We start from the raw sequence: 10377 nt of genomic DNA on the forward strand, positions 1-10377 counted from the left end.
CCAGCATTTATTGTTTGTAGATTTTTTGATGATGGCTGTTTCTGTTTTGCATTATACATTCATTTGTATTATTTTTTAGATTCCATGTATAAGTGATATAATACAGTATTTGTCTTTCTGATTTATTTCACTTAGCATAATGCTCTCCTAATCCATCCATGTTGCTGCAAATGGCAGAATTTCATTCATTTTTATAGCTCAGTAGTATTCCATTATATATATATATATATATATATATATATATATACACCACATGTTCTTTATCCATTCATCTGTTGATGGCACTTGTGTTACTTCCATATCTTGGCAATTGTAAATAATGCTGCTATGAACATTGGGGTGTATGTATCTTTTCGAATTAGAGTTTTCATTTTTTTCTGAATATATGCCAAAGAGTGGAATTCCTGGATCATATGGTAGTACTATTTTTTAGTTTTTTGAGGAGCCTCCATACCATTTTCCATAGTGGCTGCACCAATTTACATTCCTACCAGTGTACAAGGGTTTCCTTTTCTCCACATCCTCTCCAACATTTATTTATAGACTTTTTGGTGATAGCCATCCTGGCAGGTGTGAGGTGATATCTCATTGTGGTTTTGATTTGCATTTCTCTGATGATTAGCAATATTGAGCATCTTTTCATGTGCCTGTTTGCCATCTGCATGTCTTTCTGGGAAAATGTCTATCCAGGTCTTCTGCCCATTTTTGATTGGGTTGTTTGGGGTTTTTTTGATAATGAGTTGTATGAGCTGTTTATATAGTTTGGATATTAACCCCTTGCTTGTCATATTATTTGCAAATATTTTCTCCCAAGGAATGTTGATTTTTATGCGTAATCTCCTGTAATTTTTTTAAGTTGACAGCTAATTTAAAAACTTGTGAAACACTTTGTGAGATCCAAATAGTGTATCTCCAAACTGGATTTGACCCACAGCCTGCCAAACTCTGTCTAGTAATATTTCATTGTTCCCACTTCTATTTCTTTTTTGAAAGTTTATAAGTCATGCTAATTTTAAGCCCAAAATAAAAAAAACGCAACAAGTGCCCCTGATTTGAGCAGGACAGGATGCCTGCACCATGGAAAGGCAGCGGCATTCACTAATTTCCAGCCCAGTAACCACGGCTGGCTGGGAGGCTCCCACCGCCTCTCCTCCTCAGCCAGCTCCGCTGCATCACCTAGCCCTTTTAGCAAAGGTCTTTGGAGATGAAGAGCAACACTGGAATATAATTTACGTGTTGTCCTGAGGCAAAATTGGACATTTCTGTCAATTCTTGTTTCCTGAATCTTACAAGCACTGCAAATTAAATGCAGCTTACACCGTTGCTGTTTGCCTTGTTCTGTGCCAAGGAAGCCAGAACTGATGGACTCAATATGCCACTGGGAAAAAAAATTTTCATCGAAGCCACAAGCATTATTGTGTCCAAGCCCCCCACCTCCACACACGCAAACCAGTGCACCCCGCCATCACTTGCATCAGCATCATCAAAAATCCCTTCATATATGTATTGTATACTTAAAATTTTGCTAAGACCGCGCACCTCGAGCCCGTGCTCCACAGCAAGAGAAGCCACCGCAGTGAGAAGCCCGCACACGGCAATGAAGAGTAGCCCCCGCTCGCTGCAACTAGAGAAAGCCTGCGCTCAGCAACGAAGACCCAATGCAGCCAAAAATAAATAAATAAATGCATTTATTTTAAAAAGAAATTTGCTAAGAGGATAGATCTTATCACAAAATAATAATAAATAAGAAGGTGGGAGGAAGCTTTTCGAGGTGATGGATGTGTTTATAGCATAGATTATAGTGACGGTTTCACAGATGTATACTGATCTTCAAATCCATCAAGTTGTATGTGTTAAATATGTACAGCTTTTTGTATGTCGATCCTACTTCGAAGTGGTTTTTTAAAAAATATTCCTTCATGTGGATGGGTCTCTTTAGTTTCAAAGGTGCTGGTCCTTTCCCTCATTTTCCAGGACTCATGGTTGACCTGTGGCCGCAAGACTGCTCTTTCAGCATCTCTGGATGGGAGGAGGGCCCCTTAGAACCTGCCTGCGTGAGTATTAACATCCAGGGACATGTTTGTCCACCAGGTGATAACAAGAGGATTACAGGTCAGAATTCTGGATTTTTACTCCTTCACTAAGTGTCAGCAAGAACAACAAAAATCATCTTGTGGAACAAAAGAGGAAACAGACCCTTGACAGAAATGCAGACACCTGGATGCAAAGCGGATGCAGCTGATGACTCTTGGCACAGTAGATAGCACTGGATGGCAGCCTCTGCAGCACCTGTGCCCTTGGTACCCAACACAGCCTGGTGCCCCTCGTGGCAAGGACTCAACCAACATTGGAAAAATGATTGATTCGTGGAGTAATAGGATTTCTGAGAGCACCATACCCAGCTTACCTGCCTCTTTAGAGATTAATGATTTTAGGGTTGTGTTTGAACAAAAGAATATATTAAATAACTTCTATGAAATTAAATTTCACACGATAAGATTTTCTACCTGTTAGACAGGACAAAATTAGGACATTTTGCTGAGACACTGTGTTGGTGAGGGTGTGTCCTCACTCATTGTCTGGACTGAGTAACTTGAGGTGGTCTCTGAAGGGGGCAGTGCTTGCTAGGGCTGCTCACTGCTTCCGGGCATCTGGTGAGATTGCACTGATCTGCCCCCATGTGACTTGCTTTGACCAATAAAATATGAAGGTGTCACTTCTGAACAGAAACTTTAAGAACAGTGTGTGATTCAGCACATTCCCTTTTACAATCCCACTGCTGTCTGGGGATTGCTCCATTTTGACTGTGCTGTCAACCTGGGTCTCAGCAAGAGGTTAATACAGAACAGAATCCTCAGAATCCGTGATGGACAAGAAACATTAACAAGAAATTAACTTTTGCTATTTTAAGCGGGGGAGATCTGGGGTTGTTTATTACCACAGCATGATCTAGCTTATCCTGAGTGATAAGAAGACCTATCTGGCAATATCTATCAGAATTTAAAATATTAATACCTTTGACCCTTCAATTTCAGTTTAATTAAATTTTATTAAATTTTTTTTCTACAACTTCACTTTCATACATGTGCAAAGTGATATATGTATAAGGATATTCACGGCTGTAATGTTTATACAGCAAATATTGGAAACAACCTAAGAATATATCAACAGAATTCTTAATATGCTTTAATGTTTAATAAATCATGGAATATCCAGATTGAGGAAGAGTATACAGCCCAAAAAGGGAATAAGTCAGATTTTTATAAACTGATAGGAAACACTTCCCAAGAGGTATTGTGAAGTTAAAAAAAAAAGGCAAGATGCAGAACAGTGTGTGTAGGATGCTACTATTCTTGTAAAGAATATGCAAATGTGTTCATAAGCCTATCTATATCTATATGCTTTTTTATACATAGCATATCTCTGGACATAGACACAGGAGAAAGGGTCTGGTGATGGGGTCCCTCTGGGAAGGGGTAGTGAAGCAGTGGTGGTGGGAGGGAAACCTCTGCCCACGGCACACCATTATCTTGTGCCTGATTTTTTTTGCTATGCACAGGTATTATTTCTTCTTTAAATAAATACGACACTGGACACATTCCCAAGAAATGAATAAAGGAATTACTTGTAGAGGCAGAGGCTTCATAGGAGGTGGCTAGAGACAGGAATAAGATCATAACTTCTTTATGTATACCTTCTACAGAGTTTTCATTTTCGAACCATAAGAATACATTATCTCTTTAATTTTTTAAGTAAAAAGAAATTTTTTAAAGAAATCCACTCTTCTATGTGAAAGCAAATTCATGTAGAAACCCTTGAGGGCCAAGGGCCACTCATGGGGGCAGCAGGCAGCCATCCAGGAAATTCCCTGAAGCATTTCTCCATCTGTTAGACAGTGTCAAGCTGTGCCTCTTACATGAAGCCTGTCTCATTTTGTCCAAATCATTAAGGCCTTCACTGTGCAAGGCCTTCTGGGTTCTGGCCCTGTGCTGTGTGCTCTTTTCATATAAACTCTAATTCTCACACTTAGCCTGCCAGGGTGGGTGAGCTGGTGTAAAGAGTATTTTAGCAGAGAAAGCAGAGAGCGGCCAGTGGACTATTGAGAGGAAACTGGCCAGAGGAGAAAAATCTTCACTCCCCAGTGAGAGTGGTGCCTGCAGAAAGGACCCTGGGCATGTCGGGCACATGAAGGAGTCTTCCACAAGGCCGGAGGGAACGGTGGGCAAGGGAAGAGGAGAGGACCATGAGAGAGGAGGGAGAGGGCTATTCATGTAAGAAAGAGTAAGAGTACCCACAGTCCCAGGGGAAGAGGGGGAGAGGGGAATTTTTATTAAGAGCTGGATGGAAATGTAATTGGAGCCCTTGAAATCTTTGGAAAGATGGGAGCAAAGGTTTCAGTTTCTGTTTGAGCTGTGATTCTTCAAAATGAGACCTTGCTTCAGTTCTGGGCAGTGTGGGTCCTTACATTACCCCGGGATTTTGAGTTCCTTTTACCAACGAGGAATTAGAGACTTAGAATGGTTAAGAAACTTGCTCAAGGTCCCAAGCTTCTTTGTAAAAGAAACATAACTTTATCCCAGCTCTATCTGATTGTAAGCACATACACTTCTACTTCTTACACTATCTACCTCTAAGTCTCTAGGTGAAATCCCTCAGCCAAACCTCACAGCCAACCAACACAGAATGGGGCTCACTTCTTTCTTGTTGATCTATCCAACTTTTATCTTACCATGTTTGACGGATGAATGGAGAGATGGAGATATGGCTGAATGGAGGGTGGGATGGATGGATGAATGGATGGATGGATTCATGAGTAGATCAAGTGATTTAACTTTCATTGTGATTTGAAAACAGTCAATGAGCAAGAAAGTTTCAGGTTACATTCTTCATCAGAGGAAAGCACAAAATATTTATTTAACACTGACTGTAAGCAGGGAATAGAGAGGTGAACAAAATGTAACCCATCTCAGAGAGCCTGGTTTAGCAGGGTGGGAAAAGCAAGAATTTGAGTAACCATTACCAAGGTGGAAAGTGAGAGTTTGTTTAATAAATTTCCTGACCCTTCCATATGGAGGTTCAGAGAAACTAGACCTTCTACCTTGAGGCAGAGAAGGAAGGAAAGTGGGGACTGGGGAGGAGGTCAGGGAAGGTTCTGGAAGGAGGCAGCAATTTTGATTTGAATCTTAAAGGGTACATAGGATTTTGATCTAGGAGGAGGGCGAGGATTGGAAGAAGGGGTGAGAATTAATTCCAGACAGAGAGACCAGCATAAGCAAACACACAGAGGTAGGAATATTTGAGATAGACTTAGCCTTGCTGAGGTGAAGAATGCTTTGTGCGTAGAAATATTAGAATGTAAGATTGGAAAGGGGCCAGATAATGAGGGGCCTGGAAACTCAGACTCAAGATTTGAGACCTTGGTTAATGAGAATGCATTGAAGATTTCAGAATAGGGTAACTGAGCTGGTGTACACATAGAAACAATCTGAAAGTGAGGCAGTGTGGTGCAGTAGTGAACACTTGGGCTCTGGAGTCAGACACCTGGGCTAGAATACCACGTCCTTCTCATCCAAGATATGTGACCATTAGCAAGTCCGTCGGCCTTTCTGAGCTTCCATCTCCCTATCTCTAACATGGGAATAATAATAATAATAATCCTCATAGAGTCATGGAGATTAATTACGATGAAGTATATAAAATGTTTAGCTCAGTCCCTGACATATGCTAAGTGTTCAGTATATGTTAGCTATTTGTTGTCATCATTACCACCACCAGCTGCAGCAGCAGCTTCACTACCACCATTGTCATCATCAACATCACCACCACCATGGTCTTTGCCTTTGTCATCATCTTCAGCATCATCACCTCTCTCTAAGCATAAAGACTTGTATAGCCCAGTGACCTGCCCAGAAACACAGTCATTTATTCCAAACACATTTGCTGAGCTCTACTGTGATGGAGGGTTTCCGTTTGCCCATCAGATTCACTCTCTACCCTTTTCATCTTGCTCTGTGCCTGGCAAGGCCAACCTGTTCCATCCAATGGGCAGTCCCTGTGGGAGACTGAAGGGAGGAAGAAAAGCCAGGTATTGTACATTGGCTCTCTCCCTGCTTGTCATCATGGCTGGCTGCATCCCTGGATGGGTCTCAGCTTTTTCCAGGTTTCCTCTCCACGCCTTCCTCCCTGCCCCAGTTCCAGATGTGGTCACCATGGAGCCCTGCTCTTCCCAGATGAAGGCTCCTGCACTATTTCTTGTGGCTCCTCAACACCATACCTTTGTAAATGGTTCCTGTCCTAATATCTACAGATTGTCCTGACTTGAGTTTTCCATCTATTTTTGCTAAGCTCTGATTGATAGACTTTTGTGTGTCAGTGCCAGTCATGGGAACGCAGGCTACAAAAATAGGAAAGAGATCACCACCTCATCCCCTTCAAGGCTTCCCTATTTCTTGGGGGAACAGAAACGCCTCAGGAAACTACAACACTATCTTCTATTTGCCACAATAGCATATGTACTCAGAGTTGTGATAACATCGAAGGACAGGTACCCTTGTGGGGGTGAGTTTGCATGAAAGCCAGCAGAGAAGGCTTCTTAGAGGAAGTGACACTCTATCTGAGTCTTGAAGGATGAATACATACTCCCTGCACAGGCATGGTAAATTGCTCAGTTGCCTGGCAGCCACGTTGGACACAGGAGAGGCAGGGGAGAGGACTGGAGTAGTTTAGGGACTGGTATCAAGTTGCTTACTTCTTTTATTTTGCTAATCAAAGACATTTTTTGCTTTGCCATCTATTATCACTCACCACCAGAATACAATATTGGAATAAAGGAAAGTCCTTTGTAGCAAATAAATTTAGCTTATATACACAAGTACTGCCTGTCCTTGTTTTTCTCACTTTGTAGCAGTCAAGGAACCAGTGCATGGGCTGATATTTGGAAACCACTAATCTTATCTGACCTCCTTATTTTACCCTTGAGGAAGCTGTGTATTTAAAAAAGAATTTTGAAATAGTATCAACTCTTTTAAGTGTTTATTGCCAATCATGTGACTGCTCCCCACAAAAGGACCCCTGACCAGCCCTAGGTCCCGTCAGGCATTTGGGGTCAGTCAACACTTGGTCTTAACACCATGGAGAAAAGCATTAAAGTTCCCAGATTACTTTCTCTGTAAGTCATTTGATAATATTTTCTGCTCCTAAAGACTGTTATGACAAGCAGCAAATTGGTAATTGCAGCCATCTAAGAATAGACATATTTGCAGGATTAATGACCAAAAAAAGTTAGATTTAAGTAATACTATCAGTTAGCAGCCATGCATGCATTCATATCTGGTTGTATTTGTCTTGAGGGAGGGAAGAGGAGGCAAAGGACTACAGAGGTGGAGAGGGTTGAATAAATCAGCCTCTCTCCCCTGTTGTCTTAGAAGCGGTATGAGTCCTTTCCTGGACAACCTGGATAACACAAGGTGGGCACAGGGATGAAGCTGAGTCAAGCAACTGCCGTGGAGTTAGATCTTACATGACAGTTAAGTGCTAAAGTCATCGCAGAAGGAGAAAATTGCTGTCAAAATGACCTTTGGAAACTTTTAAAAGATGTTGCTATAGATTCTGCCTCTTCAGTGAAGCATCAGGATGTTGGTTTGTGATTAGAAGTTGTTTTGTATAGAAAATACAAAGATTCAAATGCAAGAATCACTCTCGGCTCAGCAAGGGGCTCACACTGTGGGTGGCTGCTGTGGAATGAGACTGATGGAAGGGATGGAGAGTTTCCCTTCATCCTGTGCTCACTCTGGGCCTACCCACCATGCCCCTGCCCCCGCCCCCGACGCCCAAGTGGAGTCTCAGGCAGAAATGCCTACTCTGTTTATGGTCCTCTCCTTCTCCCTCTCTTCCCACCCATACGGTGCCTGAGAGGAAAAGCCTAACCCACTCTGACCTTGAGAACTGAAGCCTGCATGTTTGAAAGTCATCACAGGCCTTGGGATACATAGAACTTTGGGCTTTCTTTATTTTTTCTCTAAATAAATTAATCATTGAAGATATGCCTGGTAGGGAAGGAGGATACTGCTTTAAAAGCCAGAAGACTCAGGTTTAAGCCCAGATCTGCTCCTGTTCTACCATATGACCTTGGCTAAGCATGCCTTGCTTGGGGCCACAGTTTCTTGCTGACCTATTGTCTTATTCAGGGAGTTTTCTCTTACCCTACCCAACTCTAACCATTGTGAACTCTTCTGGAAGATTCTTGTTAGCTAGTAGAAACTTAATGCCAGGCCCTGTCCTTTACCCAGGGTATGGTGAGAGCCTCAAGAATGTTTGGGATGAAGGCATATGGAGGTAGGAGGATAAACATCATTTCCTTTTGGAGGATACTTTGGAACCCAAAGATCAGAAAAAGGGCCATAGATTACACATTATAGAGTCTCTAAAAGTATGGCTTGGAGGAGCAGTTTTGTGTATTTATTCCAGAAATCAAACCATCTTGAAAACTGCACACTCATTGTTCCCTTCCAGAGGTGATCCATGGACAAAGCCCACGACTTGGAGAATGACCCTTGGGACCAAACGACCTCCTCACTCCAAGGAACCTTCCTTCCCTCTTTCACCTCTGTCTAAATGTCCTGCACAGATTTCTGGCAATTTTATATACCAAAAGTTATGGGCCGTAGGAAAATCAGTTCTAGGAGGAAAGTTTATACTGATAAATGCCTGCATGAAGAAGAAAGAAAGCTCACAAATAAACAAGATAATTTACACCTCAAGGAACTAGAAAAAGAAAAAAAAAACTAAGCCCAAATATAGCAGAAGGAAATAACAATGATCAGAGCAAAATTAAATGAAAGGGAAGCCAGAAAACAATAGAAAAGAATAACAAAACTAAGAGTTAATTTTTTGAAAAGATAAACAAAATTGACAAACCTTTAACTAGACTAAGAAGAAAAGAGAAGACTCAAATAAATTAGGTCAGAAAGAAGAGACATTACAACTGATACCACAGAAATATAAAGAATCATAAGAGAAAAAATAAGAATAATTATATGCCAAAGATTGGATAACCTAGAATAAATGAATAAATTCCTACAAACATACAATCTACCAAGACTGAATCATGAAGAAATAGAAAATCTGAACAGACCAACAAGGAGTAAGGAGATAAAACAATAATCAAAAACCTCCCAACATAGAAAAGCCCAGGACCAGGTGGTTTTGCTGATTAATTCTACCAAACATTTAAAGAATTATCAACAATCCTTCTCAAAATCTTGTAAAAAAAGAAGAGAAGAGAACACTCCCACACTCATTTTACAAGTCCAGCATGACTCTGATACCAAACCCAGATAATAACTTTGTAGGAAAAGAAAACTACAGGCTACTATCCTTCATGAATATGGATATAAAAATTCTCAACAAAATATTAGCAAACTGAATCCAACAGCACATTAAAAGGATCAAGTAAGATTTATCCCTGGGAGGCAGGGATGGTTCAACATATACAGATGAATAAATCATACACCACATTAATAGAATGAAAGATAAAAATCACATGATCATCTCAATAGATGAAGAAAAAACATTTAACAAAATTCAACAACGTTTCATGATAAAAACTCTTAACAAATTAGGAATAGAAGAAACATACCTCAACATACATGAAAAACCCACAGCTGACATTCTACTCAAAACAGTGAAAAAATGAAAGCTTTCCCCCCTAAGATCAGGAACAAGGAAAGGGTGCTCACTATCTGCACTCCTACTCAACATAGTACTGGAAATCCCAGCCAAAACAACCAGGCAAAATATATATATATACACACACACACACACACACACACACATATATATGTATATATATATATATATATATATATATATATATATTCCAAATTGGAAAGAAAGAAATAAAATTGCCTCTGTTAGAACTAATTAACAAAATCAGCAAAGTTGCAGGATACAAAATGAACATGCAAAAATCAGTTCTGTTTCTATACATTAACAATGAACTATCTGAAAAAGAAATAAAGAAAACAGCTTGTTTACAATTCCATCAAAAATAATAATATACTTAGGAATAAATTTAGCCAAGGAGCTAAAAGATCTGTACACTGAAAATTATAAGGCACTGATGAAAGAAACTGAAAAGACAAATAAATGGAGAGTGTTCATGGAGCAAAAGAACATTGTTAAAATGTCCATACTACCCAAAACACTCCATAGATTCTATGCAATCCCTATCAAAATTCCAATGGCATTTTTCACAGGAATAGAAAAAACAATCCTAAAATTCATATGGAACCACAAAAGAGCTTGAACAGTCAAAGCAATCTTGAGAAAGAGCAAAGCTGGAGGGATCACAATTCCTGATTTCAAAATATATTTCAA

This window comes from Eubalaena glacialis, chromosome 18 (genome assembly GCF_028564815.1).
Source record: "Eubalaena glacialis isolate mEubGla1 chromosome 18, mEubGla1.1.hap2.+ XY, whole genome shotgun sequence".
Lineage (NCBI taxonomy): Eukaryota > Metazoa > Chordata > Mammalia > Artiodactyla > Balaenidae > Eubalaena > Eubalaena glacialis.